General features: G+C 48.2%; 1 protein-coding gene across 1 annotated transcript in view; it reads right to left on the reverse strand.

Moving 5' to 3' along the window:
- LOC144114590 (tachykinin-like peptides receptor 99D) overlaps positions 1-26,995 on the reverse strand; it is a 444,243-nt gene extending 417,248 nt beyond the window's left edge. The window contains exons 1-2 of the mRNA XM_077648432.1: positions 26,934-26,995; positions 16,509-16,600 (exon numbers count right to left, since the gene is read on the reverse strand). The gene's annotated coding sequence lies outside the window, so the exon portion shown is untranslated. The remainder of the gene's footprint in view (positions 1-16,508; positions 16,601-26,933) is intronic.
- Between the last annotated feature and the right edge of the window lie 429 nt (positions 26,996-27,424).

The raw sequence follows: 27,424 nt of genomic DNA on the forward strand, positions 1-27,424 counted from the left end.
GTTGCGCTTTAATTATAATAATATGCTTTTCTAGAAAGGTATTAAAATTTTTCACCAAAATATGCTCCAGCACCTTGCAATATATACACGTCAGTGAAATAGGTCAATAATTACTTATTTCGGCGAAGCTACCTTTCTTGTAAACTGGAACACGAGCCAGCAGCGAATCGGTCGGTATTTTACCAGTTTTTAAGGACTTATTAAATATTATGAAAAGAAATTTACTTTCAAGCTGTGCGTATCTCTTTAAAAAATGGCTGGAATTTTATTTGGACCTGCCGACTTTTTCGCGGCTAATCACTAATCATAAAATCAGTTCAACTAAGCCCTCCAAGGATATGGATAGAGAGCCTGACTGATTTGTGGTGGGAGTGATGTCAGATTAACTGTCCGACTTTGAAAACACGATTTCAAAATAAAAATGGAACATTTGCGCTATTTGCCTATAATACATGTGCTTTCATTATAAGCAACTCCAAGTTTCAAATATCTTTTCACCGTGCGTCAAGGTAACAGAAGATAGCACCTGGACTCCGACATCAACCGAGTTAATGTATTGGTGCTACCTTCAAGCGAGGCAGATGGTCACTCAGTTACCGCCCGCGTTCACAGGCCAGTGGTTCGTTCGGTGAACTGAGCGCGCATGAAGCGAACTTTAGAAAGAGTGCAGATCAGAGGCAACAATCAGTGAGACTCCCACACAAAGACACAGCTAGCGCTAAGGGAAATGATCGCGAAATTTAAGGGCCTGATAACGAAAAAAATCAGTTCAGTTTACCGAAGCGAAATGCCTGCTGATATCCAGATGATGCCACACAAGCAATGCTCCGACGACCAGATTTAAGTGTCGAACATGAAAGTGGAGAACTCAGGAAGGCGGATGTAGTAAAAAAAAAATTTCGGGCTAGCTGATGCATTATTCTGAAAAAAAGGAACTTTGCACTCCAGAGACGATGAAGAGACGACGTACTTTCTTCAATTTCTTCAATTTTTCAGATGTTGATTAGGCCGATCCTTGAACGTAAATGCAACGTTCCAAACCAACAGCTATTTAGACGACGTTTTTCGGGTTAAATAAACGGTGCCGATGCCGTCGTAATATGTCGTAACCAAAAACATCCTAATTCAGCACCAGGTCAATAAAATTGCTGCTCTGGTGGACTAAGACAGTGGACACTCTGGAGAGTACGCTCTCTGTGTTCATATGACCCCAGCAGGTGTCGCCCATGTAAGTAAGCCTTAAGGCTTATCCACACTCTCGAGTCGCGAAGTGCGTGTGACAGCCTGTCGCTTGCGATCAGAGAACGCTTTGACAGTACGGTGACGCGAGCGTCGCCTTTTCGAAAGGGTCTCGTCCCGAACGAGAGTTGTCGGTCTTGACTGTTACCGACAACGACAAGCCGAATATGGAACAAGCATACGTTTATTTCGGAGGCGCCGCTGATTGGTTAGCGGTATGAGACTCGGAATCGCAAAGCTAGAAGATTGAGCAGCGATGTACTGGCTTACAACTGTCGCTTTTCGACCAGCGCGACTACTTGCGACAATCGCTTTTCAGCTGAAACGGTCGCACAACCTTTGCGACTCGCGAGTGTGAATGGGCATTTAGGGTGGCCGCTCTTGTCGGGTGGGAGGCCTAGCATAGCTGTCGCTGTCACTGCGCCGGGCCGAGAGAAATTCAAAATGTCTTATGGGTTTCTGTACACTTTGGGCGTTATTTTTCTTGGAGTAAAGCTGCTGAACCGACGTGGTTTCTCTGGCGGGGTTGCGCATTTTTAAAGCCCCACCCCCTCGCCTTCTTCATGTTCTGCACTCTGTCCACAATTTTCGCTACACAAGGACTTCATTTGTCCCGTCGTCCCAGCAATACAACCGGCAAGCCCAAATGAAGACTATGGGTAACACTAATTCTTTCTCCCTGTTGAAGAAGTAGAGCCACTGACGCTCATATACTTTCGTGCAGCTGCTACAGCGGATACTTCCTTTGAGCTTGAGTAATGCGAACTTTCAAAAACAACATTTTGATCACCATCGGCGTACAGCTAACGTCAGGCACTAATGTTCTGCAACTTAGATCGGACGGCGTGTCACAGCTCCCTCTCCCAAATATCCGGAGACTGGGGTAGGTACAGAACACACTCTATACCCATGTAACGCTGTAACTACCGTTCCTTATTTCCTTCACCCTCCCCCTTCCTCCGGGAGTGCTTCACTGGGCGAGTGACAAACGGGCCTTAAGAGAGAAAGTGCTCTTTTTCACTGCGCTTCACTACTGCCTTCATAAGAAGTTTTTTTGTTTTCCTCCTCCTCCGATGGGCATACCGAAGCGCAGCAGCGTGCATAACCCGTCAAGAAACTATGTAGACGCGATGCTCGGAGAGCACTTGCGATATGTTCTCAGGTGCGCAGAAGCCGGCGTGCTGATCCTTGGTGAACTTTTAGACCCTCTGATCACGGCAGGTGTCTAGTGTTAAGGTGCACCCACGCAACTTTGCCTCCGGGTGCACGCTAAGGTCCTCTGCATACAACTGCCGAACCCAAAACTGCTAAGGTCGATGGTCGGTGAGGTTCATTTCGACAAGCAGCTCGATGGCCCCGTGGTGCAGGTGCAGTGGTTTTCAGGCTTTATACGCCTTCATTCCAAGCGCGCAAGAAAATGACGACGCTGCGGTGGTACGCGTTCCGGCCGTCGATTTCGACGCTGAAGTCGGCTACAGACATCCGGGTTGGCTGGTCTAGAGAACCGTGTCATAGATGCAAGCGGAATGGGAGAGATTTTCCCAGCTGCATCTTGAGATTGTCGTTGGCCATCTTGTCCACACTTTTTGCGTTGGCCCGGCCACGCGAGGCCCTCGAAACAGAACAATCGTGGGCTGTGTGCTCTCAGTGGAAGCCACAGTGTGCGCCTCATTGTCGGCGGTCATCAAGCTGCCGTGCCTTGATGTGAATACCTGCTGACCTCTAGAAAACCTTCGCTTAACGAGTTCTTCAGTTCCCAAACCCTTGCCGTCTCTTAGCATAGCGAGAGCCTCGGATTAGGCTGTCTCTGTGGCGCAGGTTGCACTTGGTGCTCCTAGCCGGACATGTTGTCCAGTGGCTTTACCGTGTTCTATCCCATTCCACTGAGCACTTATGGCCGCATGGTATGCGTTATATCTGCCATTATGGTCAGGTACGTTGCTTTCACCGAAGTACTGCCTATCTCGAGCTTTTACCACCATGGTTACATCTCATTCAAAAACGGCATTTTTCATCAGTTATCATTGAAACAAAAATCTATTCTGGCATTTAATTCCTCTGTAACATACTTCGCCGTTACAAATATTTGGCTAGCTAAGTGTGTTTGAAAGTGTGCTGCACAAAACTGACTTTTTGTTTGTTCTCTCTTCCCGAAGAAATGAGAAAACGCAGCCGGCAAAACGGGTGAGGGAAATCAGAAAAGTTCTCCGAGAAAGGCGGGGCAGCCGGAAGCTTCAGCCTCGCTTCTTGCGTGCCCGGATGGACGCCTGAAATCTCCGGAAACTTAATCGAAAGGGCTTCTAATATGTACTTATTTACATGCGTTACGGCACGTCATTTGTCTTGAATTATTTGTGTTGTTTTTGTGATAGCAAATTACCCACTAATAATTTTTTTGAATTTGAGCTCCACGCAATGAGATAGGTTCTAGAGCTAGTTTCCATCGCGTTTCGCTTCAAATGAAAGCCTGTCGCCATGATATATACAACATGCAGAGGAGTAAAATGATTTAACGAATGAATAAATCAGCAGCGGTGTTTTACTTTTTGCTCCAGATTAGATGCGAACAACAAGGCAATATGGCAACCATAGAGACCTTCTTACCTCACACTCACAGAAGAAAAAGGCATAATTGCACGCGGTACTCTCTTTCTCTAGGTTGCATTAGACGGGAATCGTAGCACCACCGCGAACTCCTGCGCCCAGTCAATTTGCGCTCCGAATCTTCCACACACAGCAAATTGAATGGGCACGAGCGTTCTTTTGTTACCGAGCTGGATTCAATTATCTATACAGCGCTTGGCAGTACATCCCCGGATTCTTCCATGCGCCTGATTCGATGTTTATTAAACGAACCCTAGGCAGGAATTTTTCTCTTCTGCTTGGCAACGCTCCTGGTATCTTTCTATCTCATTCGATTAACCTAACCCTCCCTGCACGGCTCCGCCACCCGATCAAGTAAAGTGAGGATAGAAACGAAACAGTTCAACAGTGAATGGAAGAAGGTGTCTTGCGCAAAGCGGGCACAAAACACAGTCTAGCGACCTGCTGGAAAACAGGGAAGAAAGGAACGCATGGTCGGCTTGTTATATGAGCGGCTTACCACTAGACTGCCATAAGAAGACTGAGTCTAAACACGGCTGCTTCGTTATGTAACAAACTTTTGGGCTCGTGAGAACTCCGCAAGAAGAGGCATGGTTGACAGCTCTGCAAAGAGACGCCCGAAGAAAAACCCGCAGAAAATGAGGGTGCGTAATCAGGAGTGGGTGCGGTCATGCAGTGCGACTGGCCCCTTCGGGTTACTGTATCTGAAAAATACACATGGCAAGGACTTGTGTCTTCCTTTTTTCCACACAAACTTAAACTTCTGCATGTAGACGACCCGGTTCTTGTGAAAGGCTCGGATGAAGTGATCAATTATTTGAAAAATGTTAATGGGAAGTGTCTTTCAGCAATATCCATAAACATCAACGAAATGTAGATGTCAAGTCCCACGAGGACTTGATATCCGTTGAAGAGTGTATTGACTAGTACGGGGCGCTCAAATTTCAGAACACGACGGGAGTGTCCATTGATGGATTCCTGGATTTATTGTCGTTGTACCTACGTTCCACATTCTTTACATGGGAAAATAGTACACACCTCCAAAGGCAATGTATATGCATAGGGTCAACGATTGGCCTTATTTTTAGTGATATATTGCTGGCTGCACGCGACGGAATTATAGCGAACAGTCTTCCCGACTCAAGCGTAGTCAAATTGTTTAGGTTCGTCGACAAGTTCCTAGTTGTTCTGGATTGGCCCACTGAGGCTTTCGAAAAAACTGTTTCAGGTACCTTGGATACTTTGTACCTGCATCCTTCTCATTCACTCAAGACTCAACTCTCAACTCAGCTGAACTCAACTGTCAACTCAACTCTGATTCAGGAGAAACAAATTAATGCATCCATTAAGGCCCTTGACGTCAGGCTTTCCTTCAAGGCCTCTCATATATGCTGTAAGTATGACCCTAGAGCTAATAAATCTTTTAATATATCAGTCTCCACATCCGAAACTGCTGAAAAGGGCGACAGCAGACAAGTGTATGCACAACGCCTTGCAAAAATCTTGTGGACACAGCGCAGAAGCTAGCTTTCAAGATGAAATAGCAACGCTGACGACAGCTGGTTTCCCTCACCAATCCTGATTTCAGTAGCGGAAAAACTAAAACAAAAAATGACAACTAAAAGCTTAGGCGACAACAACCTTTCACCGAATGCTCGCGACAAAAGTAAGACAACGGTGGTTCCATATATCCGGAGCTTTTCCCATCAACTGAAGAAAATAGGTAATCAGCAACAAGTAAGCCTTTTTTTGCGCTCCTAATAAACTCATCAAAATGGTCGGGCTTGTAGATTCGGCAAGATCACCGGAGGCTCATAGAAATGCTTGCCGAACGAACCAATCAAAACCATTTTGTCCCATGCTCAGAACAAGTCATATGTTCTTTGCCCCCTCACGTGTGACGGCTTCTATGCCATGAATGTACGTCTACAAGAATACAAAAACAAGGTAGTTAGTATAGCCGTATCTGGGAACCTGGCGGCCCACTCTCGAACCTGGAGCGAAGGAGAATGTCGACCGAGATACCAAGGCTGCCAAATTTTTGACAAGGGCAGATCCCGGCTAACAAGGGAGATTATAGAAGCTTATCACTTCGCGAAGCACCACGCTCCATGTGTCAGTCTGTTTCGTTAACCACGAAAGAAATAGAATATCTATCCCATACAGCGTAAATGTACCCCTTTTCATTTACATGGTCTCTTTTTTTTTTCTGCGGTGCCATACTTTTCTGTATATATTGACAATTTCTTTGAATAAACTAATGAGTTGATAGTCAGCGCTGTGTGTGTCCTGTTCTCCCTCTCGTGACGTCGTTTTCTCACTGTGACGACGTTACCTTGCACACACGACTGCTTGATCTGTTTCCTGAAAGCTACGTTATAGTCTATAGAAGAATGGGAGAGAAAAAAAAAGCGAGAAATGCGTGCCCTTTCTACCGATCCTTCCGAGGTCAAATTTTTTCTCGGTACCTGTCTGTTCTGAGCGGCCGATAATGAAGCCCTACAGACAGTGTGTGCGAGTAGAACGGGAGAAGGCGCAGTCGGCAAGAAGGGCAACTTGTTAGCCATTACACTGCGAAACTTAAAGAGAACGCGCTAGCTGTGAAACGGCATCGTGAGCGCCGCGTTGTAAGGGTTGTGGGCCTCACCTTTGGGAAGTCACCGAAGTCCCATCTCGACGTCTTCGTCACGTGTGGTCGCGAAAAGTGGAGTTGGGAAGCAAGTGCGCGCGCTTTGCGCTCGGCGCATCGTGAAGGCGGTGTCTGTAACGACCTGCTGCAAGTTTTGTTATCATATCGCGCGATTGCCGTAATGCAGGGGTCATGAACGGCGTCTTGGGCGAAACACTTTGCGTCTTGCCCCCCCCCCCCCCCCGCCTTTTCCTCTATTTACCTCCCTGTTTCGGGTTCGTCGTGAGCGGTCGTCTCGGTAAGGCATTGTGGGTTTTGCCTGTGTAGTAATGCATTGCTGCATTTGGTGGGGAGCGTTTATATAGTTATACAGTCACTTAATTTTCTATTTGTACCGGTCCTCAATGTGAGAAAAATAAAAGCAGCTTCTTGACTTTTTGGCCTCCCGCAAGGTGAAGAAGTGAGAGTAATAGTGAAACTGCACTCAACCCCTAATCTGATGAGTGCTCTCGCAGCCAAGCCACTGTGGACCATGTAACCAGAGTGTGCACACTGTTTTCGACAGAGTCGGGCCCACCTGGGTCGTTAAACATCGTCGTTCGAGCAGATGAGCTTTCGGTTACGCCATAGTACCGCGCCGACGCCAACAGAGCACTTAAATCTACTATTACTCGGCAGCAGAATGTTTAACCTTTTCAGCGTGTCGAGCTCTTGCAGCGCTCCAAATTCAAGCACCATAGCGCTCGTATCCGTCGGGAAAGGAGGAACGTGCCACGGAATTTTTTTTGTGTGTTTTTTGTTGTTTGCAGCGAAAACCTTTTTCGGAGGACTGTCGGTGTCGTTGGTCATAGGAGAAAACACCTGCGTTGAGGTGTTGGCCGATGCGAATTCTATACAGGAGGACCGGAAACGCAGCATCTCGAGAATGCGTACTCCCGCATTTGAAACGTCGGACCATATGGGCATTGGAGCAGGCACTCTCGTGAATTTGCTCTGTGCGGTCACGTGGCTGGGGAAGCTCTTCCCTCGGCTATACCTGGGCTGGAGAGCGGGCATTCAGGATTAGTGCTATCGACAGCAAAGGTTTACGGATGCGGAAGTACGAAAAAAAAATTATTTTGGCGCCGTCACGTAAGCCAATCCTCGAAGTGTTTGAAGTATGAGGGGACGTGTATTTTACATCCGCTGGTAAAAATACCAATCAACTAGCTCCAGAGGCAGCGCCACAATAATTTTTTTCTCGAGTATACAGGCATCATGTATACTTTTGCTGCCGATAGTACATGTGATCCAGCCTGGCAGTTAGCTCTATTTTGGAAGAGGGGAATCCGGTAGGAAATTGAGGTATATCTCGGGCATCTTTTCATTTCCTTCTTGAAAAAAGTGGCGTACCTAAAAAAATGTGCTGGGATAAACTGTACATATCTTCTTTTTTTACCTTAAAACGGAAAATTGATTCGTTAACTGCTGTGACATCTGGAAGGGCATTGTTTTTTTTTTGTCTACAGCAATATTGGTTTAAATGATCGCGATCCAGGCGGAACGCCTATCCAGAAGAGAGTGAGAGCTCGGCACCCTTCGGAAGAGCTGCAGGTGCTCGTCGAGACACTGCTCAAAGTCGGCCTCTCTCATTCCCTATAGAGGCGCGCAATCCCGCCCCGCCGCTCGTTCCCTCCCGCGAGGTTGTGGGTGTGCAGTGTGGTTGACGAGAGGTGTGGCTGCTCCCGCTCAGAGACGGCTTACTCCGCACGCACCCAGTCGCACTAATCAGATGAGGTGCCGCGCAGCCACAGCGGCGACAACAAGGTTAACCCCCGCATGCGCTCAACGGCAGGGCGCCCGCATTGTCCGCTCGCTTGCACGAGGCGTCGTTGTTGGCACACCGGCAGCAACGGGCGCGCGCTGAGTCTCTGCTGGTGATGGGTTGCCCTATACCGGCGTTTTCTCGTTCATCGCTAAATGCGGCTTCACTCGTGCTTGGGCCGTTCGCTTTTTGTGACACACACGCACGCGCGTATAGGGGAATGTTTTAGCTGCATGACATGTAAAGGGAAGAATGATGGTCGTTCGGATACGAGAAAGAGAGCACGGTAAGGGCCTAGCAGACCCCGCACTGATATGACGTAGCTGCTGGAGCTTTCATGGAACTACCGCCTGTTGCGTTTATCGCTGACGATTAGTGAAAATTAGAGACGCCGCTGGCGTTTTAGCGTATCAAGCATAACGCTAAAGGGTTACGTCTTAAAACTGTTCTGCACAGCCCTGTATTGCTATAAAGGCGTCGTTTTGTTACATATTTCTGGCACAATTTCTAAACACATTCCGAACACAAACACCATGTCCATGCAAGTGAAGTATAGACGGCATAATGAACGCTAGATTGGAGACACTCCTGCGGGCTGATATCAGCTGATGTGACGACAGCGAATAGGGCCCCTGCGACCCAAGTTGCAACTTTGCGGTGACGCAATTGGCTGGTGAGTTTGAGAAATGGCTGTAAATGACCGTAGCATATAGTTTGCTACGATGCAAAAATAGCTTCTCCATGGTTTTATTGCACTTGGTCCACAAATATCGACTTGGCGTACTTTCTACGCACGCACACACACGCACACGCACACACCGGGCATCAAGATGTTGCTAATTCGAGCGCCAGCTGGTCGCTTAACACATCTCTATGATGCTCCTGTTGAAAGGGGCGGTTAAGCGTAAAGCTACCACTGAAAGTTTCGGAATCTATGATAGTCTATCGTTGAACTAACACGCAAAGCCGAACCGATTTAGTGTTGAACTGACGCTCAAACACCCGAATGGCACCATAGAGTTCGCATCCGGCGGCTGCACGCACTTCGCGATCCTGGCGCACCATTGTCGGCGTCGCGATCTCACACGCCGTTCACGCTTTCTTCCCGCTTCACGGGCGAGTGCACAACTCCTCATGTTCAAGCAGCCGTCGTCTGCGAAGTTGTTGCCAGTTCTGCTTTCAGCCCAAGAAAATCTGGACAACCGTTTCTAGTCTCCGCGGCTGCCACCACGCGTTGCATGGCGCTGAACATCGAAAATTACAATGGATTGGCTCGTGACGCCGTCGGAGGAGGACACTTTTTTCGGAGCTCCAGCGACTACGTCGGAAGCTAAGTGCTTTTGATATTTGCTGTTGTACATGCTGTCGGGCGGTAGTTTTAAACCGAGTTAAGGGTAGGAAGGCTAGCGGAAGTGTGTGTGCCGAAGGTTTTTGTGTAGGAATTTTGGCGGGCTTTTACGTTACGTAGTCGGCCGGACGATGGGTCGGCAAGCTAGGAAGGTCAAGGCGGATGGGGAGTTTGTGCAGTGCCAGGAATGCGACCGTTGGTGCTTTTTAGACGAGACCGAGTTCGGGAGCTTAGCTGAGGCAGATGGGGCTATATTCGCGTGCAGGCTACGTAAGCGTTTTGAGGAGACCGTTCGGACGTTGAAAGGGGAATGGGAAGCTAGGATTAAGAAACTCCAAGAGGACCTGAAGGTGGAACGAGAGGAACGGATTAAGCTAGAAACACAGGTCGCCGAGTCGCTTAAGAGGGATGGCGCTAATGCCGACCTGTTGGAGCGAATTGTGGGCGAGCTGCAAGAAGAGCGGGAAAATCGGGCCCAGCTAGAAGACCAGGTAGAAGCGCTGAAGTCGCGGCCGGCGGGTCACCCCGGTACGGAGCAGTGTCAGGTGGTGGACAAGGCTCGTCGATCCTGCAGCGTTGTAGCGCAACAAGCTTTGAGTGGGGAAGACATAGAAGTAAAAACGGGCACGGAGACTCGCGACAGTAGCGTACGGCGTCGGGGGAGACAGCTAGTGCGATCCGGGGGGCAACAGTCGCAGTTAGGAAGCGAATGGTTAGAGCGCAGGAGGGTTCTTGTAGTCGGTGACTCGAACGTAGCGAGGGTTGAGGGAGACGTTTTAACGACATCGAAGGTGGACAGGCGGGTGCAGGTGGAGGCCCAGTCAGGGAAGTGCATGGTAGATGCAATGGCCAAAGCCCAGGAGGTGTTAGGGGACAACATGGATAACGAACACCTTGTCGTTATCCATGCTGGTCTCAACGATGTGCTGAAGGGGAGGAGCCAGAACTTCGAGAAACAGTTAGAAGTGGGAATTCGTAGGCTTAAAAAGGCCTCTGAGAGTGTGCATGTGACCATATGCACAATCCCAGAGGTCCAGAGATATTGCAGCGGAACGGAAAGGAGGGTCGTCGAGGCTAACCGTGCAATTAGGTTAATGAGTCGACGACTAGGATAAGGGGCAATGGAAGTTAAAACGTACGTGTACGAGGTCTGTTCCACCTTTTGCAAAGGATGGCATTCACTACGATGGTGCCACTGGCAAGAGGATAGGTAGTAGGATAGGTCGCCAGGCAACAGCTTTTTTGGGGAGACCCAGAGCTCTGAGGGAATCAGTGTAGACAAGGAAGAACCAAGGTCAAAGAGACGATGGAACCATAGGCGGAGAAATAGGCATAAGTGCCAGGGCCAAGTTAATTCAGATATAGGTTACATTAACATGCAAGGTGGCAGGAATAGGCTCAAATGGGAGGAAATAGAAGAACAGTTAAGGCAGGAGGAATTAATGGTATATGGTTTAGTGGCAACACATCTTAGAGACAGAGCAACCACCCTGTAACCCGGACTACACATGGGAATATTGCAATAGAACAGAGGGCAGCAGAAAGAGGGTGGAATTGGGACATTGATTCATAAAAGTATGAATTTTAAAAGGGTTAAACTGGGATGCAAGGAACATTTATGGCTAAAAGGAAATGTGGCAGGGTGGCAAACACTCCTTGGCTTTGTATACCTGTGGACAGGAGCTGATGCCAAAGAGGAAAACGGGAAAATGGTACAATGTATTGCAAGCGACATTGATGAGCTAGGAGGACAGGGCGAGATTATATTAGGCGCCATGAATGCACAAGTAGAAGACCTGGATGGGTACACAGATTCGACAGGAAACATGCTGCTGGATATGTATGACACGCATGATTTAGTTTTATGCAACAGTACCGAGAAGTGTGAAGAGCTCATAACATGGGAAGCAGGGACTGCACTCGACAATATATTAAGCACTTATGTCACATAGGATGTACAATAGATTAGGGCTAATAAGCATAGATGAACATGGTTCCAGAACTATATGCTGTGACCAGAAACGTATCAAGTTGAGTATCAGAAGAGAAACCAATGCAGAACTGAAGCGAGATGAACCATCAGAGGGGAATTTCCACTCAGAAAAGCAATTGGACGCAGCAGTCAAACAAATTGAGAAAGTAATTTTTGACGATAATGAAAGAGAGTGGGCTTATACCAAATTAACTCGATTACTTATGCTAGAGCTAGCTAAGGTGCGAGTCAAGCCAAAAGGGAAAAGACGCAAATCCAAGAGTTGGTGGGATGAGGAAGTCAAGAAGGCGATAGAGAAATGTCAGGAAGCGTCCAGGGCACACAAATATTCCAAGAAGAGGGGGGAACCAGAAGCTAAAGTAGACAGAAAATGGGATACCTTCATAAAGTGTAGAAGGAAAGCATCCTATTTGATTAACGAGAAAATGAGAATAAAGGGTGGCCAATGGATGCCAAAAGTAAATAAAAAGGATAGAAAAGCAGCTCATAAATGCTGGAAACATCTAAATACAACGAGTAATAAGACTAGGTTAGAGCAAAGGGTTATTGTTACATGTCAGGGTATTCGACTAGAAGGGAATAAAGCAATGAAACACATAGGAACAAGGATGACAGAAAAATTTAAAGACAGAAACGTTACACATAATTTATCGAAGGAGGATACACCGGTTACTGCAATTGCTTAACCAGAGCAAAGCGAGTGGGAAAGGACAGAGAAGGTTCCTAGTGGCACGTCAACTGGACCAGATGGTATTCCGATTATGTTAATAAAGAAACTAGGAACAAAATCCAAGCAAACATTCATACAGGTAGTGAACAAAATGGTAGTGGATGGCAAAGCCCCCGATGAATGGCGATTGAGTAGAATGAACATGATATATAAGGAAAAAAGGACAAAGCTGACGTAAGTACCGTCCGATAACAGGGACATCTGTGGTTTACAGGGTGATGATGCCGATTATAAAGTACAGACTGCAGGCTTGGGTGGAGAACGAGGGGGTGCTAGGGGAGCTACAAAATGGGTTCCGGAAACAAAGGAGTTTGGAGGACAATCTGTTTTCATTGACGCAGCGTATAGAGATTGCTGAAAAGGAACATAAGTCCATATGGCTAGCATTTCTGGATATTAGGGGAGCCTACGAGAACGTTATTCAAGAGGATTTGTGGGACATACTGGGCACATTGGATGTGGTAGATGGAGTAATTAATCTTTATATATATATATATATATATATATATATATATATATATATATATATATATATATATATATATATATATATATATATATATATATATATATATATATATATATATAAAGGTAACAGAGTGCTTATAAAATGGGAAAAAATGTATCAGGGCCTATAGAGATATAGCGGGGGCTTAGGCAAGGATGCCCTCTGCCTCCTTTATTGTTCATGTTGTACCTGCAAGGGTTAGAGACAAAACTAGACAGGAGCGGACTAGGCTTCAGCCTTTCTTTCTTCAAGCAAGGAGAATGGATTAAACAGTCATTACCGGGACTAATGTACGCGGATGATATAGTGCTAATGGCTGACACCAAGGAAGATTTGCAGAAGTTGATAGACATTTTTGGTGCAGAGGGAGATAGATTAGGTTTCAAGTATAGCAAGGAAAAGTCTATATATAATTGTTTTTTTGGGGGGGAAAGGAAATGGCGCAGTATCTGTCTCATATATCGTTGGACACCTGAACCGCGCCGTAAGGGAAGGGATAAAGGAGGGAGTGAAAGAAGAAAGGAAAATGTGCCGTAGTGGAGGGCTCCGGAATAATTTCGACCACCTGGGAATCTTTAACGTGCACTGACATCACACAGCACACGGGCGCCTTAGCGTTTTTCCTCCATAAAAACGCAGCCGCCGCGGTCGGGTTCGAACCCGGGAACTCCGGATCAGTAGTCGAGCGCCCTAACCACTGAGCCACCGCGGCGGGTATGGAAAAGTCTGCAGTCATGATTTTTAATGAGGAGGGCGGCGAGCATAGAATACAGGAGTTCCCGCTAGAAGTAGTGGATTAGTACAAGTATCTTGGGGTGTGGATAAATAACGGTGTTGAGTATCTGAGAGAGCATGAAAAATATGTAATGAATAAAGCTAGCAGGAATGCAGTTATGAAAAATAGGGCACTGTGAAATTACATTAGGTATGAAGTGGTAAGAGGGGTCTGGAAAGTGGTGATGGTTCCTAGCTTGAATTTCGGCAATGCGGTCCTCTGCATGAGACCAGATGTTCAAGCAAGGTTAGAAATCAAACAACGTGGCGTAGGGAGGCTAGCTTTGGGAGAACATGGCAATACACCAAATCAGGGGGTACAGAGTGATATGGGATGGGCGCCGTTCGAGAGCAGAGAAGCTAGCAGTAAGATAGCATTTGAGGAGCGATTGAGAAAAATTGCGGAAAAGCAGTGGGCTAGGAAAGTTTTCAGATACCTGTACATAAAGAATGTTGACAAGAAATGGAGAAAGCGAACTAGAAAATTGGCAGTCAAATACCTAGACAGCAGTAGGGGGCAAATCAGCGATTATCGGTTAAGAAAAAAGTTAAAGAAACAGAGCCCTGTGGGAAACAGGGATGCTGGCGAAATCGGCACTTTGAACATACAGGATCTTTAAGCAGGAAATTGCCAAAAAAAATATGATAATTGTAGGGAAAGCTGTTTGTTGTTTGAGGCCAGGACGGGAGTTTTGCAGACTAAGACATATAAAGTCAGGCACCACGAGATAGACACGTTGTGCGTTTCATGCGGAGAGGAGGAGGAAACAGCTGAACACTTGATACTTTTCTGTAAAGGGCTTCACCCTACAATGGAAAGCAGTGCGGCTGATCTATCCAAAGCTTTGGGGTTTAAGGACCGTGAAGGGAAAGTAGATTTTAAGCGGGTCGAAGTAGCCAAGCGAAGGTTATCTGATTGGTGGCTAAAATCAAGGCAAGAGTAAAATTTCACAAGTCATCATGGCTAGGTGACTTGAACCACCACCCGATTTAAAGGGTTCAGCTCCATCCATCCATCCGTCCGTCCGTCCGTCCGTCCGTCCGTCCGTCCGTCCGTCCGTCCGTCCGTCCGTCTGTCCGTCCGTCCGTCCGTCCGTCCGTCCGTCCGTCCGTCCGTCCGTCCATCCGTCCATCCATCCATCCATCCATCCATCCATCCATCCATCCATCCATCCATCCATCCATCCATCCGTCCGTCCGTCCGTCCGTCCGTCCGTCCGTCCGTCCGTCCGTCCGTCCGTCCGTCCGTCCGTCCGTCCGTCCGTCCAGGAAAGTTGGGAATGTGCCAGCACGTCATGTCTGCCGCGGTAGAGAGCGAATGAGTGGGGACGCGCTCACGAGCCGCTCGATGCTGACCTCATAAATGTACTCGGCTTCGGACGACATATAACCGTCGCACGACATCTACGAGTTATCTTGGCAAGGATACCACAAAAAATATATTGTTTGTGCAAGAGACGTTTTCTTAAATTTAATAGTTGCAAATTCGAAAAGTATGCACTTTTGCCCCACGAGTAAACATGACACATCAGCTTATCAGTTTTTCATAACTGAAGCCTGTAATATTTTAAGGAACCCCATGCTTTATGGTGAGTCAGAAATATTTTTCAGGCAAAGAAAGACAAAGATGATGCTGTCCGACTTCTTTATCATGAGCCTTAAGGCCCTTGGGGAAGGACCAGCTGAGGTTGTTGGCAAAGGATATGTGTGTGCAACCTTGCAGTGCTTGAGAGCTACTTGTCTAAAGCAAGCGTGCTGACTGCGGGGACATCATTACTGAAACGCGCGGAACGAAGCAGCCATTCCGACCGACATGAGCCAAACAGGCTGAACACACCCCGCATTCCAGTCAGTCCCCCTTCTCATGGCCCATCTGGCATCTCGAGCCAATGCATTCTACTAAAGACGAATGTCGCCATTCATCCTGTAAGTCGGTTTCGCCAGGAAAACTGACGAACAGCCAAGCCACCTCCCTTCTGAGTGCTCACGGTCCTCATGGTTACACTCCGCCATTCACGCTGTTGTGTGGCGTTGCAGTGATCCTTTTAGACCATCGAATAACGCCTAGAGCTCTGAAGATCGGTCGGGGAACTCAACTAGTAATGCGCCATGTCACCGTGGAGCGGGCGGGGTATGCTGGGGCGTAGGCAGCCCTAGACTGCGGCGCAACGTCCGAGTTCGTGCTAACCCCTTGTTAATGTCATGTACCCTGCACGGCGGGTGCAATTGGCCACGCGGGGCTGTTGGGGCAGCGCCTACGGCTACCAGAAGCAGCTCACGGGCCTTGCCTCAGGTGACGCTTAGTGCAAAACGCGAAGACACACGGCTAGTGCACTCGACCTCATTTTTGTTGTCTCTATCGTCCTCCTGCCTAATGACAATAACTATTATGTTTTCATTCAATACATTGGATGTGTTGCTATTAGCATGATTGCTGTTTCCAAGATTCTATTGAAATCATACCTTTGTAGTGACCTTACCACGATTCTAGAATGACGCAAGTGCCCAGATTTTCTGGCATGAAAGTGAAGCAATACAGGTCTGGAATATTCCCGATATATTTTTATTCATTTCTGCGGCACCAAATAGGTTACAAGCGCGAGCTCTCACTTACCCAAGAGCGCCCCAGACGCTCGAGCGCCCTTTGAGTAAACACAACCAAGTGACCTCGCGCTTGTAACATTGCGCATTATGAGAGGGAAAGGACGCCTTAAAATGGCGCATTCTTTGTTTTTACTGCTTTTTGTACTTCTTCGTACCATCCTTATTGGAACTGGTCATTTGAACATTTCCAAACGAAGCGTTCCATTTGTTCTGGCACGGGGAGCCTGTCGCTCATTCTTGGTAGATTTTGAGACATTGCGCTGTCGATAACTCACCTTAGTTGTGGCGGCTGGAATCAGGCTGCGAAGGAGCCTCCAAGGTACGGGCTTGTGCGGAGTGGAACAGCCTAACACAGGTCTGACAGAACCTGGAAAAGAAAGAAGTCCGAGTGGCTCTTTAAGTATAGCGTGCAAGAAAACCCTGGAATTTCAGCGAATAAAACTGAGGAATAGGTTGGTCGATTAAAAACAAAAACAAAGAAAGGCACCCGCGCTAATATAATCTAACCGAAAGAAAGCCCGACGGAGTGTCGAAGCAACCCGGCTATTCAAGCGCTCGGCGTCCTTTCTTGAACAATGGCTTATAACATCCAATGCCTAGAACCTCGGTCTGTGCACAAACCAGCGCCCGCTGTAGACGTCAGATGGAAGGCCGCGCGTGGGTGCTCAGCGTGCAAGGTCGGCCCTTGCGGACGCTGCAGTGCGCCCCATGTTTCCCCACTCGAAGACAGGTTCATTGCTTTCGCAAGTTATACGTGAAACCGCTGCGGAAATTATAGCTTTCTCACGCTCTCGACAAAATATGCTCGCGTTTGTTTCTTACTGCCTGCGTACCTTAAGAGTGCCTTATGACAAAATATTCCCGTTTTTTTCGCCGTGTAAGCCCATCGAACCGCCGTGGTGACTCAGTGGTTACGGCGCTCGGCTGCAGACCCGAAATAGGCAGGTTCGATCCCGGCCGCGGCGGTCGCGTTTCGATGGAGGCGAAATTCTAGAGGCCCGTGTACTGTGCGGTGTCAGTGCACGTTAAAGAACCCCAGGTGGTCGAATTTTCCGGAGCCCTCCCCTAGTACGTCCCTCATAGCCGGAGTCGCTTTGGGACATTAAACCGTAAGCTCACCGTACCAGGTGGTATGGTACGGTATGGTATTGTATATTGTATGTGAGGTTTTAACGTACCGAAGCTCCACATGGGGGCTCTGACAGACATCGTAGTGGAGGGCCCTGGATTAATTCCGACCACCTGGGGATCTTTAATGTGCACTGACATCGCACAACACATGGGCGTTTTTGCACTTCGGCTTCATTGAAATGCGGCCACTGTGACCGGTATTTCAATTTCATCCCGCGACATTGGGTCGGTAGCCAAATGCTGTCCCCAATGGGCCACCGTGGCCGGTCGTCGTACCAAGTACCGGGTATGATATTGCAACGGATATTATTGGTGAAGACGAGGTGAACGAAGTGTCTCGGAGGTGCGCGTGCTCCGGGCTTGGGTGCTCTGTGCTGTGCTCAGTGCGGGCCCTGTGCTCCTGACCTGTCTGCTGTGCCCGGGGCGTTCTTGCGTCGTTCCCGTCTTGGACCACGTAACAACTTTGGTGGAGGTGCGGATTTAACGCTGAGCACACCACGCAGCTTCGTAGTGGTCGCCAGGCCGGGTCTACCAGCATGGCTCCACCCGGCGAGTCAAGAAGCTCCATTAACCCCACTACCGCTCCTTTCGTGATCATGGCTCCTCCTCGCGACCCCGGCACCTTTTCCAGCACTGATGGCATGAATGTGGAAGACTGGCTTAACCTCTACGAACGCGTCAGCACCTATAACAGGTGGGACCATACGTGAATGCTCGCCAATGTCATAATTTACCTCAATGGCACGGCACGGGTGTGGTACGAGACCGACGAGGAAGACTTCACAAGCTGGGACACCTTTAAGGAGAATTTGAGGACGCTATTCGGTAGGCCCGATGGCCGCCAGCTCGTCGCCAAGGAACAACTCGCGTCTCGAGCACAATCTTCGACAGAAAGCTACGTGGCCTACATTCAGGACGTCTTGGCTCCTTGCCACAAGGTCGACACTGCCATGAGTGAGACCGCTAAGGTGGGCCACGTGCTCAAAGGCATCGCAGACGATGCTTTAACTTGCTTGTTTGTAAATACTGTGCCGCTATTGACTCCATCATTAAAGAGTGCCGTAGACTTGAGCAAGTGAAAGGCCGCCGCATTACGCAATCGTTTTCTCGCCTTCCTAACACGGCCGCGACATCTTCCTGTGAGGACCAGCGATCGCCATCACGCGTGCCCTGGGACGCCCCCTGTCGTCACCGATTCAGTCACCCGGATCGTCCGACGTGAACTGGAGGCCCTCGCACCTGTCATATCCCCGCCATCCCTCCCTGATACTACCCTGCCCGTTGTGTCGCTTATTCAGGTTGTCGTCATGCAAGAACTGGCAAACCTGTATCTTTCACCCCAGGTGTGTTCCATTGGCCGCCCACCCGTCCGCCAGTCCCCTTCGCGCGCTTTCCGCCCCACCAACTACTCCAGGTCCCGTTTCCGCAATCCGGCGGAATGGCGCACGGCTGACGACCGACCCATCTGCTTTCTCTGCTCCCGCGTTGGACATATCTCTTGACATTGCCGCAGCCCTTGGTCGTCGTTTCCGCGTGCTGGCTTCTCTAACTACCAACCTGACCCTCAGCGCCGCTTCTCGCCCCCCTCCCAGCCCGATCAGTCTGCTCCTTCCTTCCAGAATTCTCGTTCACCGTCGCTCACGCTCACCGCACCCGTCTTTCGGCCACTGCCCCATACGTCCGCTCTACTCTGGAAAACTAGCTGATGCAGCTGCCGGAGGTGACGCTACATCAATGACCCCGACCAGAAATCCTCTACTGACCACCCGACCGAACTTACTCGACGTCACAGTCGACGGTTTTCTTGAGCGAGCCCCCATTGACACCGGTGCACATGTATCTATGATGAGTTCTGCCCTTCGCCGTCGCCTTCGAAAAGTGCTCACGCTTGCAACGTCCCTCGTGCGTGTGGCGGATGGAGGCACACCTGCTGTGGACGGACTATTTACTGCTCGCATCACTGTTGCCGGCCGCAGTACCCCGGTTCAGTTCACCGTTGTGTCCACATGCACCCACGACCTCATTCTCGGCATATATTTCCTCTCTGACCATTCAGCTCTGAGTCACTGCTCGCAGGGTGTCCTACAACTAGAACTCCCACAACTCCGTTCCGAGAACGTCGATCCCTCTCTCCGCCTGTTCAATGCAAACTATGCTCGCCTGCCCTCTCAAGCCGCCTCCTTCGTTGCACTGACACTCTCTCCCTGTTCCCGATGGCGACTACCTCGTTGCACCTAGTATCGATCTCCGGCTGACCCGCAACGTTGTTCTGCCCTATACCATCGCCTCGGTCCAGGCGAACACACTGTCTCTCCCGTTCTTCAACTTCGGCTTCTCTCCTCAAGTTCTTCCATCCGGCATTTGCGTTGCTACCATCGCCCCCTCGCACTGCTGTGCCAAGTCGCTGCATTCGACGCCGCCCCTTTTCAAGATAACGCAGGCCATCCCCAGAGCACCTCTCTTTCTACAGACTCCTTCGCGACCATGATGCCCTCCGACCTGCGTCCTGCCAAAACTGCACAGCTTCGAGCCCTTCTTGAACCTTTTTCGGACATTTTCGATCTGAATAACGTCCTGCTGGACCAAGCTCTCTCTGTGGAGCACCGCATCGACACCGGGGATGCCTCTCCATTCCGTCGTCGACCATGCCGAGTCTCCCACGCTGAGCGTCAGGTCCTTAACGCCGAGGTTACGAAGATGCTTGGTAAGAACATTATCGAACCCTCCTACAGCCCCTGGGCCTCGCCAGTAGTCCTTGTGAAGAAAAAGGATGGCTCATGGCGTTTTTGTGTTGATTATCACCACCTCAACAAGATAATCAAAAAGGACGTGTACCCCCTCCCGCGCATCGACGACGCCCTTGATTGCCTATACGGTGCCAAATTCTTCTCCTCCATAGACCTTCGCTCCGGTTATTGGCAAATAGCAGTGGATGACCAGTACCGTGAGAAGACGGCGCTTGTGACACCTGCTGGGCGGTATCAGTTCAAAAGTTATGCCTTTCGGCTTATGCAACGCGCCGGCCACCTTCGAGCGTATTATGGACGCCCTTCTGGACGGATTCAAATGGTCCACGTGCCTCTGCTATCTCGACGCCGTCATTGTCTTCTCCTCCAGCTTTTCCTCTCACCTCGATGACCTTTCCAAGATTCTTTCCCTCTTCCGTCATGCCGGCCTGCAGCTCAACTCCTCCAAATGCCGTTTCGCGCGTCGCCAGATCACAATCTTGGGTCATGTCGTCGATGCCACGGGTGTTCACCCCGACCCAGCTAAGATCCGAGCCGTGAAAACTTCCCGGTGCCGCGTTCCTGAAACAACGTACGGAGCTTCTTGGGCTGTGCTCCTACTTCCGCCGTTTCGCGCCCGGCTTTGCTGACATCGCCCGCCCCCTCAGTGATCTGCTAAAAAAGGATATGACTTTCACCTGGGGACACCTACAAGAAAACGCCTTTGCCCCTCTAATCTCGAAGCTCACCAACTCGGGCCCGTCTTGGCCCACTTCGATGTGGGCGCTCCCACTGAAGTCCGCACTGACGCCAGCGCTCACAGAATGGGCGCTGTCCTTTCTCAGCGGCAATCTGGGTCTGACCGTGTCATTGCCTACGCCAGCCGCCTCCTCTCTACATCAGAGCGCAATTACTCCATCATGAAACGCGAGTGCTTGGCGCTTGTGTGGGCCGTTGGAAAATTTCGCCCGTATTTGTACGGGAGCCTTTTTACAGTTGTCACCGACGACCATGCGCTCTGCTGGCTCTCATCACTGAAAGATCCTACTGGATGGCTAGGTCGCTGGGCTTTACGCCTACAAGACTACGACTACATCGTGGTCTATAAGTCCGGTCGGCTACACACCGATGCTGATTGCCTCTCCCGATACCCCGTTGACTCTTGTGACCATTCTGGCAGTGACTGCACCGCTGACCTGGTCTCGCGCTCTGCTATTACTCACTTTGGCGATGAGCAGTGACGGGATATCGAGCTCCGCTCTATATCCTCAACTCCTCCCCACCTGACCCTGCTTTGCGCCGGTTTGTGCTGCCTGTGCAGGATGAAGGGGCTGCGAAATGTAGTGAGTGTTCATATATGTACCACTTCGGGAAATGTGCTGGTTTGCAAGAAAAAACCTACAAATCTAATGTAGCTAAGAAGGCCTGGAAATGCGTGACATGTAAGAGCGCAGGCTCGCGGTCTAGCCGCAGTGAGGATGACACTGATGTAAGCTTAGTTCTTGCGTCAATCAACGAAAAACTTGAGCGCCTGCCAGCTCTAGTTGAAAAAGTAAACAGCATGGAAGAGGCAGTTCAGTTTCTGTCGCAGAAATTCGATGAATTTCAAGAAAAGATTTCTAATCAAGATACTGAAATCAAAGGGTTAAGAAAAAGAGTGGCAGAACTGGAGGAAAGAGAGACAGTGCATGTAGCCGTTGAATCCGAACTTCAACGTCAGGTGAATGACCTTGAGTTCAGAAGTAGGCGACTGAACCTTGAGGTCCATGGAATCCCTGTTGTGGAGGGTGAAAAACTCATATGCTGTCTAAATGAGGTAGCTGATAAGCTCCAGATACCTCAGCTTGAAGAGCCTGACGTTGCAGCCGTGCATCGGCTGCCCGCTAGGCAAGACAACGTGCCGGGAATTCTTGTCCGTTTCACTAAGCAGGGAACCAGGGACACATGGCTTAAGAAAAAAAACGCCCTGAGGAATGAAACCCCTGCAATTTTCTTTCAAGAAAACTTGACTCAGCATAACAGGGACCTTCTACGGTCGGTAAAGGAAGCAGCAAAAGAAAAAGGCTATAAGTTTGTTTGGTACGTGAACGGTAAGGTCCTTGTTCGAAAGACCGACGGAGCTAGTGCAATTCACGTCAGGGATAAGGGAGGGCTGGACGACCTTTAAAGGGTGCGTTTTTTTTTTTGCAACAAAAGAAGGTGGCATAACGAAGTGGATTTTTACTTGCCTGATGATGTAGATGAAATTGTCGCAACATTTCTCGCATCTCCCTTAAAATGTATCCACATGAACACGCGTTCTGTCAGAAATAAGGTGTCATCCCTGGAGGAGTTATTTACTGGTTTCTCTTTTCAATTTTCGGTTATTATGTTAACAGAGACATGGAGCACTAATGAATGTGATATTTTTAGGTTGCCTGATTATAATACCCACTATCTAAACCGGTCGGACCCTCGAGGGGGCGGAGTGTCATTGCTGATCACAAATGATGTAGAATGTCAGATCATTGATTCTTACACAGTGCTTTCACCATACTATGAAATACTGACCCTGTGCACTGCTAGACATGTATTTTCTGTGTGCTATAGACCACCGAATGGTGATTTGCCTGCGTTTCTGCAGTTCTATGATCAGTTCCTGGCTTATGTGGTTCAAAATCATAACTCTAAACCTCTAATAGCTGGTGGAGATTTTAACGTCGACATGAGTGTGAACAGTCCATCATCAAATGCTTTCAATATGATCATATTATCGAATGGTTTTGCTAACTTAATTGACACACCAACCAGGATTACACCTGAAGGCCAGTCCACTCTTATTTATTTATTTTATTTATTACCAATTCCTTGGGGCCGAATGTTAAATCTGGAGTTTTGTCATGTTCTATCAGCGATCATTTGCCAGTATTCGTGTGTGTAGAATGAAGCAGGTCAATAAGAAAAAAATCCCCACCAATAATGTACCAACTAATAAGACACAACGCTGAATTCCTTTCGTGACGCCCTGTTGTCAGTGGAATGGGGCACGATCGGTAATCTCACAAATGCCAGTGAAGCGTACGATAAGTTTATGGATATACTGACCCAACTATACCACAAGAGTTTCCCGTCAAGAACACGCAAAAAATGTAAAAGAACACGCAAACCATGGCTTACACCTGAATTACGGAGTGAAATGAAAACGAGGGACAAGCTATATCAACATTTCCTTCATACGCGATCAGCAGATGTTCTTGTCCAATTTAAAAAGCATCGTAATAAGCTAACAAAGAAGTTGCGAAATGCACGATCAGCATATTATTCATCTTTGTTGGATATTGAGTGCCGTCAAAACAGTCTGTCATGGTCGAGGTTGAACACCATCCTTAATCGTGGTCACTCGCATAAGCCTTCATTGAAATTACAAGTTGACGGAAAAGAATTATCCGGTGCAGAACTAGCTGATGCTTTTAACAATTTTTTCACTAGTATCGCTTCTGCTCCCTCTATATCCTCTCATGCTAGCAAATACGTTTCCACTTATATTAACAACACAGTGTACCTTCAACCCGTAACAGTGGATGAAATCATGTCCGTTATACAAGCCTTAAAGAACTCTAGCAGTTGTGACATCGATAGTCTTCAAGTACGCCCAATCAAACATGTAACTGATATTATTGCTCCCATCCTCACCCACATTTTTAATATGTGTTTAGAATCGGCAACTTTCCCAGCGAGAATGCAGTGCGCAAAAGTTACTGTTCTGTACAAAAAAGGAGATTGTTATGAGCTGGGAAATTACAGGCCGGTATCTATTTTACCGATCTTTTCAAAGCTGTTTGAAAAAGTCTTGTATTCGAGGATGGCAAATTTCATTGAAAAACATAATCTGTTAACACCACACCAGTTCGGTTTCCGTAAAAACAAATCAGTTGAATTAGCGTTGCTAGAGCAGAAAGAATATATATTAACGGCGTTTGAAAACAAAGCAATAGTTGTTGGCATTTTTGTGAACTTTTCTAAAGCCTTCGATTTAGTTAACCATAACATTTTGCTGGAAAAATTAAGTAAGTATGGAATACGAGGACAGGCACTAGCTCTTATGAAATCCTACCTATCCAATAGAACTCAAGTTGTGAAAATAGGTGCCTTTACATCGAAAGCTAAAGCTGTTGTGGAGTGCCGCAGGGAAGTATTTTAGGACCTTTAATTTTTATTCTCTATCTGAATGATATCGTCCCTATTAACCCTAAACCAAAATTTATTATTTATGCAGATGACACTAGTATTTTTTTTTGCTGGGAATGATATTAATCTTCTTGTTGAACAATGTAACAGTGCAATGAAATCCTTAGAGGAATGGTCGAGAGTAAATGCAATGAAGGTAAATGAAAGCAAAACAAAAGCGATTATATTCAGGCCGAAAAACAAGCACATACCTCAGCATCAAGATATAATAATAAACTCACGATGCATCGCTTTAGTCGAGAATTTCAAATGTCTGGGTGTCACCTTTTCCGCAAATATGTCCTGGGATAATCACGTCAAGCATGTTCTAAGCAAAATAAGTCAAATAACTGGTGTAATAGGTCGTTTAAGGTATATCCTTCCCACACGCATCAAACGTTTGCTTTATCATTCACTCTTTCAGTCACACTTGAACTATTGTCAAATAGTATGGGGAAACACAACATCCACTAATATAGAACACATCCTCCTGTTACAGAAAAAGTATCTCCGACACACATATAATGCTTCTTATACTGCTTCCACCTCAACTTTTTTTAGCAACTCTGGTGTAATTCCAGCTTACAATCTCTATAGATGTCGCTTAAGCCATGTATATAAACAAGAAATCCACAGGGATATCAACAATATACGTAACCTATCCCAATTACAAAACAGAACTCCAAGTTACCTTACAAGACACTTCGAGGATTGGTCAGTACCAATGTCACGTTCAAGTTACGGGAAACAGTGCCTTAAGTACACAATACCAACGCTCTTGAATTATTATAATTCTGTCCGTTTTGACCTCTTCACGGCAACCTACAAGGACCTCCGGCAGATGTATTTGGTTTCTATGTAATGTTATCTAGCTTTGCTGTTGCTTTCGTTTGGATTTGTAGAAGTGAGTTCCGCTGTTGTTTTCTGTTTTTTTTTGTTTTCTGTTGTTTTCGTCTACGAGTACTAAGTCTGTATCATATTAAATATGTATGTATATGTTTGCATATCAAGAATATGTTACGTGTTGCCGCCACTCTGCCAAAATAAGGGATTGTAGACCCGTCAAGCTGTCCAAGGACAGCTTTTTTTCTACAATCCCCCCATCTGTATTTGATGGCAAATAAAGATTTCATTCATTCATTCATTCATTCATTCATCATGACGCTCTATACCGCAGAAGCCTGAACCCCGCCGGCCCCGACCTCCTCCTCGTTGTGCCAAAGCTCCTGCGCACCGATGTCCTCCACGAGCTCCATGACCTCCCCGCTGCTGGACATCTGGGTATCTCGCGTACTTACGCCCGCGTGCGTCGTCGCTTCTTTTCGCCCCGCCTCTACCAGTCCGTACGCCGCTATGTTCGTGCCTGCGACCGGTGCCAGCGCCGGAAACGTCCTGCCACTCTCTCAGCGGGTATGCTCCAACCTGTTTATGTGCCTCCTGAACCTTTCTATCGTCTTGGCTTGGATCTTTTGGGTCCGTTTCCTGAGTCCAACTCCGGAAACAAATAGATTGCCGTTGCCACCGATTATGCCACTCTCTACGCAATCACGCGGGCCCTCCCAACTAGTACTGCTACTGACGCTGCCGACTTTCTCCTGTACTACCTCATCCTCCGTCATGGTGCACCCCGCCAACTTATCACCGACCGCGGCCGTTATTTTCTCTCTAAAGTTGTCGACGACTTTTCCGTTCCTGCCCCGCTAAACATAAGCTCACCATCGCCTATCATCCCCAAACTAACGCCCTCACAGAGCGCCTCAACCCCACACTAACGGATATGCTCGCAATGTACGTTCCCCCGGACCATCAGGACTGGGACACTGCCCTTCCATACGTGACTTTCGCCTACAATTCTTCCCTTCATGACACTGCCGGTTACTCACCGTTGTATCTTTTGTACGGCTGTGAGCCCCAATTACCATTGGACACGCTGCTTCTGACATCTCCTTCCCCGCCTTCTGAATATGCACGCGACCCAATTACCCGGGCCGACCACGCCCGCCAGCTGGCTACATCCCGACTACAAGCATCGCAGGCCTCACAGCAGGACTACTACGATCGCCGCCATCGCATGGTAACTTTCTCCCCTGGAGCCCTCGTCTTGTTTTGGTCGCCATCACGCCGCGTCGGGCTTTGTGAAAAACTTCTGTCCCAGTATGTTGGCCCATAGCGTGTGCTCCGCCAGGTCACCGCTGTCAACTACGAGATCACCCCGGCCTTCCCGGAGACCACCTCCCGTGCACCTCAGCGTGATGTTGTCCACGTCTCTCGCCTCAAGCCCTACCTCTCGCCATCCCTTGCCACGCCATAATCTACACCGAGACGGTGTTTTTGCGACCGGGGTCCGTGCAACGAATATTCTTGGTGAAGACGAGGTGAACGAAGTGTCTTGGAGGTTCGCGTGCTCCGTGCTTGGGTGCTCTGTGCTGTGCCCTGTGCGGGCCCTGTACTCTTGGCCTGTCTGCTGTGCGCGGGCGTTCTTGCGTCGTTCCCGTCTTGGACCACGTAACAATATGTATTATACAAGGGCGTGAGCAGCTTTATCTAGTTACTCAGAAAAATTACAACGAGCAATTCAGAATATAGGCGTGCTTGGAAACAGCAGCTCTCTTGTTAAACGACGAAACACACACTTACTTGAGAAACATAGAACGAAGTCGGCGAGGTCGATCACGTACCGCGAAAGCAGCAGCTCAACAAGAAGTGTAATTGCACACATCGTTCGCATGACAGGCGTACAAAAACGCTGAAGAACCTCTCGAGATAAAGTTATCGGTATCACAGCTGGACCAAGCCCAACCGCGACAAGATAGCCTTCGCCCCTCATTGTGGTACAGAAGGTGAAACAGCAGGCACGTAACTGCATTCAGCTCCGAAAATATACCTCGCTAGCGCATGAGCAAGCTGAGGATGGGGCGACACATTCGAAAATCACATGTCACAGAGGAAAACTTTCTCGCATTTTTTTTCTGAGCGACAGGCTTCAAAGAGCGTGCTGAACTAGTACAATGAAGTAATGTTTTCGATCACTTGTAAAATGAAGCAATAAAAAAAGCTCAGAAGAAGGTTACCATTGTGTAAAGCGAGATTCAGCGAGAGCTGTTGAGGTATTACTCTCCCTCCTTCTT

The sequence above is a fragment of the Amblyomma americanum genome, chromosome 1, assembly GCF_052857255.1.
Source record: "Amblyomma americanum isolate KBUSLIRL-KWMA chromosome 1, ASM5285725v1, whole genome shotgun sequence".
Classification (NCBI taxonomy): domain Eukaryota; kingdom Metazoa; phylum Arthropoda; class Arachnida; order Ixodida; family Ixodidae; genus Amblyomma; species Amblyomma americanum.